Source organism: Phocoena phocoena, chromosome 10 (assembly GCF_963924675.1).
Source record: "Phocoena phocoena chromosome 10, mPhoPho1.1, whole genome shotgun sequence".
Lineage (NCBI taxonomy): Eukaryota > Metazoa > Chordata > Mammalia > Artiodactyla > Phocoenidae > Phocoena > Phocoena phocoena.
This window is the reverse complement of record NC_089228.1, coordinates 80,337,318-80,347,043: the sequence shown is the minus strand read 5'-3', so window position 1 is coordinate 80,347,043 and position 9,726 is coordinate 80,337,318. Positions and strand designations below refer to the sequence as shown.

Here is a 9,726-nt window from a genome sequence, read left to right as displayed (position 1 = left end):
CTTTGTATATTTTGTATGAATTAGCTTGGAGAATATGACAATTTATTTTGAATATTCAAGTAATCACGTCAGTTAATCAAGTAATCATATCAGGCTGCGGTCAGATTTAGAATTATAAATAGCTGCTTTTAAATGTTGCTTAAAAGCCGCTTGAATGTTTGTCTCCCAGCTATCTGCAATTGCAGTCTGATTTGTATGTTAGAAATGGGGTGGAAGTAGAGCTCGGCCTCTTTAAGCTGGGTCTTTAAGGGACCAGTTAGAGGCTTGCAGAGGATCTCATATCCAGATCTGTGCGGCCTTCCATTGTCTGCAAGTTTGTTTCAGCCAAGAAGGCGGTTGTCCTGTGAAACAGGTCGGAGCTTCTTCAAATACCCCCTTAAAGACAGTGTTTCAGGACTTCGTGAACCCAGGAGAATGCTGTATGTGCTGGGCTTGTTATGGCAGATCCTTCTTGTTTTCTTTGCAAGGCGCGGTAGGTTTTGAAGAGGCTCAGCGACCCAGAGGAAGGTGACTGCGAGTGCAGAGTGAGGTGGGTGCTCTACATTGAGCCCTGGTACAGAGCTCCATGCTTGAGTTTACCATCTTTTAGGAAATGGGACTGGCATATTTTAAAGTGCTTCCCGAAATTCAAGATGTAGGTGAATAGTTGCAAAGTACTGTTGGAAAACCAATCTCAGTGGGTGATTTACTTAACCCATGGATTCAAGTATTCACCCACCCACCCAACCCATTGTCCATCTCAGACATTTCTTTTTTTTTTTCCTAAATTTTATTTAAGAATTCATATAAAATACTCCAGATAGCTGAGTTTCAGTCCTCATCTTCCTCCTCTTATTCATCTTGATTAATCTAGAAGTAACGTTAACTCATAACTTTCTTTCCTGTTAGCAGCTATGCATAACCGATCACGTAGATGATTATTCTTCAAATATTTTTTCGTGAGATATTTCAAATACTTTTTGGAAAAAGGCACCTCGGAAGTTACAGTGATTTTGCTTTTGCTTCTTTCGATTGTTATAACACCTCCTCTGAGATTCCCAGCTTTTCCATGCACTTTCATTCTTTCCGGAAGGAACTGCTCAAAATTGGCAGCATCCATGATTCCATCTTTTACAGGATGGGTACAGTCAAGAGTAAACTTCTGGACCTGCTTTTTCTTGCCCCCCTTCGCCACAAGCTTTTTCCATGCTTGCACTTTATTTATTTATTGGTTTTTAAATTTATTTATTTAGGGCTTCCCTGGTGGCGCAGTGGTTGAGAGTCCGCCTCCCGATACAGGGGACACGGGTTCGTGCCCCGGTCCGGGAAGATCCCACATGCTGCAGAGCGGCTGGGCCCGTGAGCCATGGCCGCTGAGCCTGCGCGTCTGGGGCCTGTGCTCCGCAATGGGAGAGGCCACAACAGTGAGAGGCCTGAGTACCGCAAAAAAAAAAAAAAAAAAAAGTAAATTTATTTATTTATCTTTGGCTGCGTTGGGTCTTCGTTGCTGCACGCGGGCTTTCTCTAGTTGTGGTGAGCAGGGGCTTTTCTTTGTTGCAGTGGCTTCTCTTGTTGTGGAGCACAGGCTCTAGGTGCATGGGCTTCAGTAGTTGTGGCATGTGGGCTCAGTAGTTGTGGCTCACGGGCTCTAGGGTGCAGGCTCAGTAATTGTGGCACACGGGCTTAGTTGCTCTGCGGCATGTGGGATCTCCCGGACCAGGGCTCGAACCCGTGTCCCCTGCACTGGCAGGCAGATTCTTAACCACTGCGCCACCAGGGATACCCCAACGCTTGCACTTTGAAAAGCCTTTCAGAATCTGAAAAGACCTTTCCAAGAACACATCCTACCTCCCTTCATGTCTCAAAGAACTTCACCTAAAACTTGTATTAATTGGGTCAATTTTTCAAACATTTAGCTTTCGACAAAAGTCACTCTTTTTTTTTTTTTTCTTTCCCTAACATGTCTTCCTAGTAACAACCAAAAGGGCTGCTTTAAAATCTAGCCCCAGAAATACACAATCAGCAAGTAAAAGACCTGCCAGCAGTGGGCTCCATACCTCCCCCCATGGTTTTAAACCGAAAGTGTACAAACGCCTAGAAGCCTTAAAAGCCCACCCAGGCAGAAAGATGCAGGTGAGCCGACAATGTTAACAAGGGCATCCCAACAAAGGAGGAGGGTAGGAAGACTTTCTTACAGTGACCTGGGAGGAGAACGATCTGCAGCCAGAGTGACGTGAGGGCGCCGCACGGCCCAGGCCCAGCCTGGCTGAGAGCGAATGGAACTGGGCCCTCCCCCGACACCCAGAAGGGTCTGTAGAGTTGCACCCTGAAGATCTAACTTCCTCCACAGTGTCTAAAGGGTCCTCTAACCCGGGCCTCCCTCTGAAAACAGGCCGACCAGGTCCAGCTTCCATGGACCTTCCCACTGGTCCCCGGGGATGGCGGGTCCCCACTTTCCCCGCCCTCCGCCCAGGTAACCAGGCCCAGGCCTTGGCTGCCTCACACCGGCCAGGCTCCAAGGGCCGCTGACCAACCCAGGCTGCAGTTGCTGCTCCCGCTGGCCGCAGGCAGGGCCCTGAGCGCCAGCCGTGGCTTCTGAGAGTCCCAGGTCTCCCCCTCACGTGGGGGCCCCGGCGGCCGCCCCAGCCCGGCCCCGGCAGGATGCTGCAGAGCACCATGTGCTGCAAGCTGTCAGCCACGCAGGGCCCGGGCGGGCGAGGCCCTCGTGCCTCCCCCCAGCCGTGCTCCCCCCTCACGCGGAGTCATACTCCCCACCCCAGACTTTTATTTCTAATCCACTTCTTTCTTTTGAGCTCCAGGTTCAGAACTTCTCATCCGCTGATTCACCTGGTTGCCCTCCAAACCTGTCTCCTGTTGGCCAGCATGGCCAGGAGCACCGCCATCGCCTGTGTGCCCAGGCCGTCAGGCTGGCAGCACTGCCTGGGTCCTTCTCCTCTCAACTGCATCCTTCCCCCGCTCCCTCCAACCGTCAAGTCACCAGGTGTCCATTCGGGCTCTGCCCTGTCCGCAGCCCACCAGTCCTTCCTAGGTGCCTGGTTTCCCCCTCCTCCTTCCTGCCTCCCTGTGTTCTGCTCCCAACTGTGCTGTCACAGAGGTCTTGTGACAGGTTAATGGGATCATGCGCTCCACCCTAACACCTTCGTTTACTCCCTGTTAGGGCCATCCTTGATCCAGCGTCGTTTCCTGCCGGCACTTTTCACTCTGCACACACCACAGACTCACATCTCCCCAGATGTGCCTTGTAGGCTGTATTTGGATGCTTCCTCAATTGCTCCGCACCGACAGAAACACAAAAGCAAAGCAAACTAAGTAACAGAAACCTGTTCTTTGTAAGTCAAACTCATACAGCCTAGAACCTTTGATGCTTTTGACTCGATTAGATGTTCCCACCCCTTCCGGCTTGTGTAACCTTGGTTATACATGACCAGCTAACCTCTGTGTGCCTCAGTCTCCTCATTCGTCAAGTGAGGCTGACGAGTGCTTTCCTTCTGTCTCTGCTCAGCGTCTGGCACGCTCCCCGCGTATCCTTGGTACCTGTGTCCTGTCTGGCATGTAGTAGGTATCTGCCAATTTGCACGAATGTCTCTAAATATGTACCTTTCAAGTACGATCAGTTCTGTAACCTGTGCTTATGGCTGTGTGAAGGTGAAGATGCCTCAGTAGCCTGAGAGGCCTGGGGCTTCGTAACACTGCACCGAGGAGGGGCCCACCTGGGGAAGCGGGCTCTGGGGCACTGGTTTCCCTGCTTAGGGTTGCTGTTCCCCCAACCAGGCTGAGGGAGTAGAGCAAATTGCTAGACATCCCACCTGCCCAGGAGCAGAGGATGTTTTTTTAATGTCTGTGTTAAAGGACCTTGCTTATTTGCATATTACCTTGTAGAGCTTTTAGGTGGAGTAAGCCAGTGATAGAGTACACTGGTCACCCTGTGCCCGAGGAAGGAGGAGGATGAACTCTGGTGTCTAGGCTCTGAACTATTCCCTGATCAAGTAATGGTAGAAACTGACACTTTTTTTTTTTCTTTTTAATCGGGGTACAGTTGCTTACACTGCTGTGTCAGTTTCTGCTGTACAGCAAAGTGAATCAGCCATACGTATACGTATATCCCCTCTTTCTTGGATTTCCTTTCCATTTAGGTCACCACAGAGCTTGGAGTAGAGTTCCCTGTGCTATACAAGAGGTCCTCATTAGTTATCTATTTTATACATAGTGGTGCAGACACTCTTTTTTTAACTTTATTTTGGTTGGCCGCAGCAGCGAGCCAAGGTTAAGGTAGCCCCGTGTAGCGTGGACTGAGTCTGTCTGCATCAGTAACCACGTGGTCATCAGTTCATTGACCATCCACACTTATTCACCGTAGAGGAGTTCTGTGTGCTGCCCTCTGCTCGGGTGCATGGATCCCGCAGAGACACATGACAGTACACCTACTGACAAATAGATTATAATCCAGTAGAAGAGGTGAGGTGTGTACTTGATGCAACAGATAATTACTGGTGCTGTGGATATGGCTGTGTGTGTTGCAATTAAATTTGAGTGCAGGCGACAGGGATTCCAAAATAATAATGGTTCCAATAATGGCATCTCAGAACAAGGTATTGTATTTCCCATAAAGGGCTGGAGAAAGGTACAGGTATGACCCAACTGTAGGCTCCTAGCTCACTGTGTATAAGGCTTAGAGGCAGCAGGATGGAGGAAGAGACAGAGGCAGAAAGGACAGAGGATTCATTCGTGCTTTCTCTTAGGGAAGTTCCCAGAAACTGCCCCTAGACAATTTTGCTTATGTCTGCTTGGCCAGAACCTTAAACGTGCAGCCACATGACGCTGCAAGACAGACCGGGAAATCTCATCTTGATTCTGGGTGGCTGTGAGCAGGTCCTTCTGCTCTATCCAGAATTTGGGTGACCACCTCCAGTCTGTACCTAGGGTGGTGGATGAGGTTGACTGACGGTGCTGCCCGTGTGGAAGTTGCAGTCTGGAGGATCCTGACGGGGAACAGATACTACTACCACGGTGATGAGAACGGAGAGCGTAGTGCGGGGTGCTATGGGCGCAGACAGGAAGGACCCGTAAATCAGACCGGGAGGGCCAGGGAAGGGTGCCTGGAGAACAAGCAGACATCTGCCTGGTCAGGAAAGAGGAAGTAGGCATTCAGGCAAAGGCACTGAGGTGAGGAAGCAGGTAGCACATGACGAACTGATAGGAAAATCGAAGGAGGAAGCAGGGGTCCGGGGCCACCCTGAGGAGTTTGGACATTTTCCTAAGAGCCTTTAACTGGTTTTGAGGTGAGTAACCTAGAAAGATGCTTTTTGGGGAGTGGGGAGCAACGCAAGGCTGGAGTCAGGGACCCTCTATCGGAAGGGAGTGCACTAATCCAGTTGACGTGATGGTGACCTTGATTGGACAGTGACTTTGGGGGTTGAGAGAAATGGATACAAACCCCCCCAGTTCGTAGAACTGGGAACGGATTTAGACTAATTTGGGCTGCTTTTCACTTGACAGATGATGAAAGCAAGGCTGTCAAGTGGCATTCCCGGGCCGCACAGCTGGCTCAGGGTCGTCCCTCTGCCTGAACCCTTTGTGTCACTGCTGAATGGCCAACTGGCGCAACAGGGCTTTGTGGGCATTCAGAGAAGGCAGAGAGAGGGCAGGTGGCGTGTGAACTGGAGTGCGGTGTGCGTGTGGCTGTGGAGCAGAAGCCGGTGTGTTGGGTGCTCCCGGTTCTGCAGGTTGAGGACAGCGCTAGGGTACTTCAGGGAAGTAGTGTGAGATAATCCTGCAGGAGTGTTTCGAAATCATGGAAGGCTTTAATAGCAAATTAAGTGGTTTAGGCTCCATTCTTTTTTTTTTTTTCGCGGCATGCGGGCGTTTTGTGGCCTCTCCCGTTGCTGAGCACAGGCTCCGGACGCGCTGGCTCAGCAGCCATGGCTCACGGGCCTAGCCGCTCCGCAGCATGTGGGATCCTCCCGGACCGGGGCTCGAACCCGTGTCCCCTGCATCGGCACGCGGACTGTCAACCACTGCGCCACCAGGGAAGCCCTAGGCTCAATTCTTTAAGCAGCGGGAGCCAGTTAACAGTTGGTATCAAAGGACTAACACAAGCTTGACAGCCAAGTCTGTGTTTAACCTTTGCTCCTCCCGGTGCCTTGTATCAGGCGCTTATGGTCAGCAGAATAAGGGCCCCCAGAGATGTCCGTGTCCTAATCCCCAGCACCCATGAATATGTGGGGTTATAGGCAGAGCAGCATTAAGGTTGCAGACGGAATTAAGGTTGCTAATCAGCTGACTGAAGCAGGGAGGGTCCTAGGTTATCCAGGTGGGCTCAGGGTAACCCCCAGGGTCCTTAAGTATGGAACAGGGAGGCGGGAGAGAAGTAGAAGGGTGGGGTGTGAGGAGACTTGGCCCAGTGTTGCTGGCCTTGAGATGGAGGAGGGGACTGTGAATGGAGTGATACAGGCAGTCCCTAGAAGCCGGAAAAGGCGAAGAAAAGGATTCTCCCATAGAGCCTCCAAAAAGGAACCCGGCCCTGCCCACACCTTGGTTTTAGTCCATTGAGACCCGTTTTGGACTTCTGACCCCTAAGATGCATTTGTGGTGTTTCAAGCCACTAAGTTTGTGGTCCTTGGTTATCTGATACAGCGGTCAGTACTTGTTTGCTGAGCTGAGTGAATGAGTTGTGCTTTAAGAGATCAATGTGACAGATTCATGCATTAGATGGACTGGATGAGGGGAAGTTCTGGAGGCCAGGGAGTTCATAGAAGATGGTTCTGGCAAAGAGGTGACGAGGCTGAGGCAGGCCGCGGTGGGGGAGTGGGTGACTGGAATTGCAGGGCCTGTTAACAAACCTGAAGCCCTGGCTGGCCTGGGATCCACTCTTGGTGGGGGGGTGGAGTGTGCTTTCAGGGCTGGGTTCCTGGGAAGGCAGGAAATCACCTGGAGTGAGTCAGGAGGAAGGGAGGCTTGGCTTGGCTTGTTGGGTTTAAGGTTCAGAAGCACCTCATGTATGTAGGTGGAGAGAGCAGATGGAAACTGGCCCTTGAGCGTGGAGTTGGGGATACATGATTGGGTGTCATTGGTCATGATTTATCTGTACCCTTTCTTTAAATTTTTCTGGTGAAGAGACTCAGCAGCCCTTTTGAAGAATCCAGTATGTCACATTCCTTAAAATTAAGAAGTTTTTCTTAGTGTTTTTTGCCTAAATTTTTTTGCGGCCATTTGAATTCTGTGACTCTTTTCTCCCCCCCTCCCATTTATTTATTTATTCATTCATTCACTTATGACTGCGTTGGGTCTTTGTTGCTGTGTGTAGGCTTTCCCTAGTTGCTGCGAGTGGCGGCTACTCTTCATTGTGGGCTTCTCGTTGAGGTGGCTTCTCTTGTTGCGGAGCACGGGCTCCAGAGCGCAGGCTCAGTAGTTGCGGCTCACGGGCTTAGTTACTCTGCAGCATGTGGGATCTTCCCAGACCAGAGCTCGAATCCGTGTCCCCTGCATTGGCAGGAGGATTCTTAACCACTGCACCACCAGGGAAGTCCAATTCTGTGAATCTTTAAAAAATTTTTTACTAAATAAAAATAAGTTAATACTAAATAATTGTTTTAAAAAACTAAAAATAACATCATCCATGACCCTTCCTTGCATATTTCACCCTGTGCTGCAGGTCATCTTCCCAGAAGCCTCTCTGGCTCCGGTTGGTCTATCACCCAGCTGGTCATCAGGGTCACACGCTTACCTACCCACCCCCAACCTGCCCCCGGGTCCTGGCCCTATCAGATCTCACCCACTGAACTGGGGAGGATAGAGAACAAAACTTGGCTTGTGTTGGAAAAAGGGAAATGGATGGTACTTGCTAGAACATTTCCACGTCTGTTTTTTAAAAATATCAATTTGCCACTGAACTATATATGTACTTATTTTAGACTTGGTTACTGAAAGTCCTGAAAGTTCTTGGTTTTTGAATTCCTTTGTTCTTCATAATGAACTTGGTTGTAATGACTGAAGTTACAACCTGTCTCCTGAGAAATGGGAGAGGGACCATTTCCGAGGAGCTGTGTAGAGTGTATTGACATTAGAGGTGTTTTACTTTGGCACCACGTTGCCTTCCTACCTCTCTGTTGCTGCCATCTTAGCACTCTGATCACTGTCCTACTTGGTGGCAGTGTATCGAGTAATATAAGTTTAAAAGTTTTCAGTGAAGTTGTACTGAATATAAGTAAAAAAAAAAAGCCTTTGAAGATGAGTTATGACTAATAATGATGTCCATAAACCACACATGAAAATCAGTTTAATTTCAGTGAGTTACTTACATTTCATTCTCAGAAAAAAATAAGATTAACACGAGATGTCATTCGTTCTAAGTTAACCAACTAAACTTTCTGTTCTCCCTTCCCTTTGCTCTTTGATTTGATTAAATAAGATTTGTGGGTGCTACCTGGTGAGTTGTCTTTCGCATCAATTGGTATCCCTGTAAGACAAAGGCCCCACAGTATCCGGCAACCAAGTGCAGCAGGGTTAAGCCGTGTTGAGCAGGAGGTGGGGGAGGAGGTGTTGGTCTGGACCCCAGTGCCCATTATTGACATTTCAACTGTGCTGTCCCCAGGAAACAGTCATGATTTTTTTCTTTCTTGAAATCAAGTTGTTTCCCCTAATGAGACAGTCCGCTTGGCCTACAGGCATTTCTCTGTAATGTTTTCCAAACTACGAAAGCAAATAGAGAAAACATTTTGTAGAGAGAAGCCTGCAGATAACTGCACTGTGGCCGTGACCTAAGGTGAACACCCTGAGCTCTTGTTTGAAAGCACTTGGTTTCTTCACAACGGATGGGAGGACATAATACACCTTTATAGCAAGTGAGTGTTAAGCTTCGCACAGGATTTGTTCTCCCGTTGACACTGCTCTCTGTCAAAGGAATAAATGATGGGGGGGTCATGCTTGGAGCTCTGAAATGTCACCTTCAGATTCCTATTTTGGAGAAGGGAGTGTCCTGTAATTTTCTCCCTCTTATTCATATTCATTCTGTCTGTCCCTGCTGACCTGCTTTTCTTCCTCCAGTGGGGACTCTGCTTTCCTGTTGGTAATTATATTTCTTTGTCATGTCAGGGACATACCTGCCACTGACACCCCATTTAGAGGGAGAAGGAGGTGAGCCCCTGACCGGGCAGATGTGCTCCCCTGAGCAGGCTGCATTTTAAGTTTGGGGAAACCTCCTGCCTGACGCTCTGTTGGACTCAGAGAACGGAGGACCCAGTGACAATTGGACAACTGAGGCGATAGTTAAATGGAAAGTGTGGTGTTTTAAAAGATGTTTTGTGGTGGCCGGAAAATGAATTTTTGACTGATTCTGAGCTCTCTCTCTCTCTTTCTCTCACGTGTACGTGTATGTATGTATATATATATATGTACATAAGCACTTCAGCATCCGTGTACTGGCTGGTGAGTTAATAACATTTTAGCTGCAGTACTACCTAATGTGACTTAGCCACAGGGTACTTAGGTCTTATTACTTATGACTTAAAGTTTTAGGTTTTGGTGAATAAGAGTTTCCACGAGGAGGATCTTCATTTGAAAGGGAAGTATCATGCTAAAGAAACGTTCAGAGGTTTTAGCCCACATACTAATGTGGAAATCAGCTCATCCTGCTGCATATAATTTGAGTTACTGGGAAAGCGGTAAGAATGTAATTATTTCACAGAGTGCTTTAAATTAAAATATATTCATTGTACGTTTTATTCATTA

General features: G+C 48.7%; 1 pseudogene; it reads right to left on the bottom strand.

Annotated features, from left to right (window-relative positions):
- Positions 1–810: 810 nt before the first annotated feature.
- Positions 811–2,882, bottom strand: LOC136129646 (large ribosomal subunit protein eL22 pseudogene; annotated as a pseudogene).
- Positions 2,883–9,726: the final 6,844 nt, after the last annotated feature.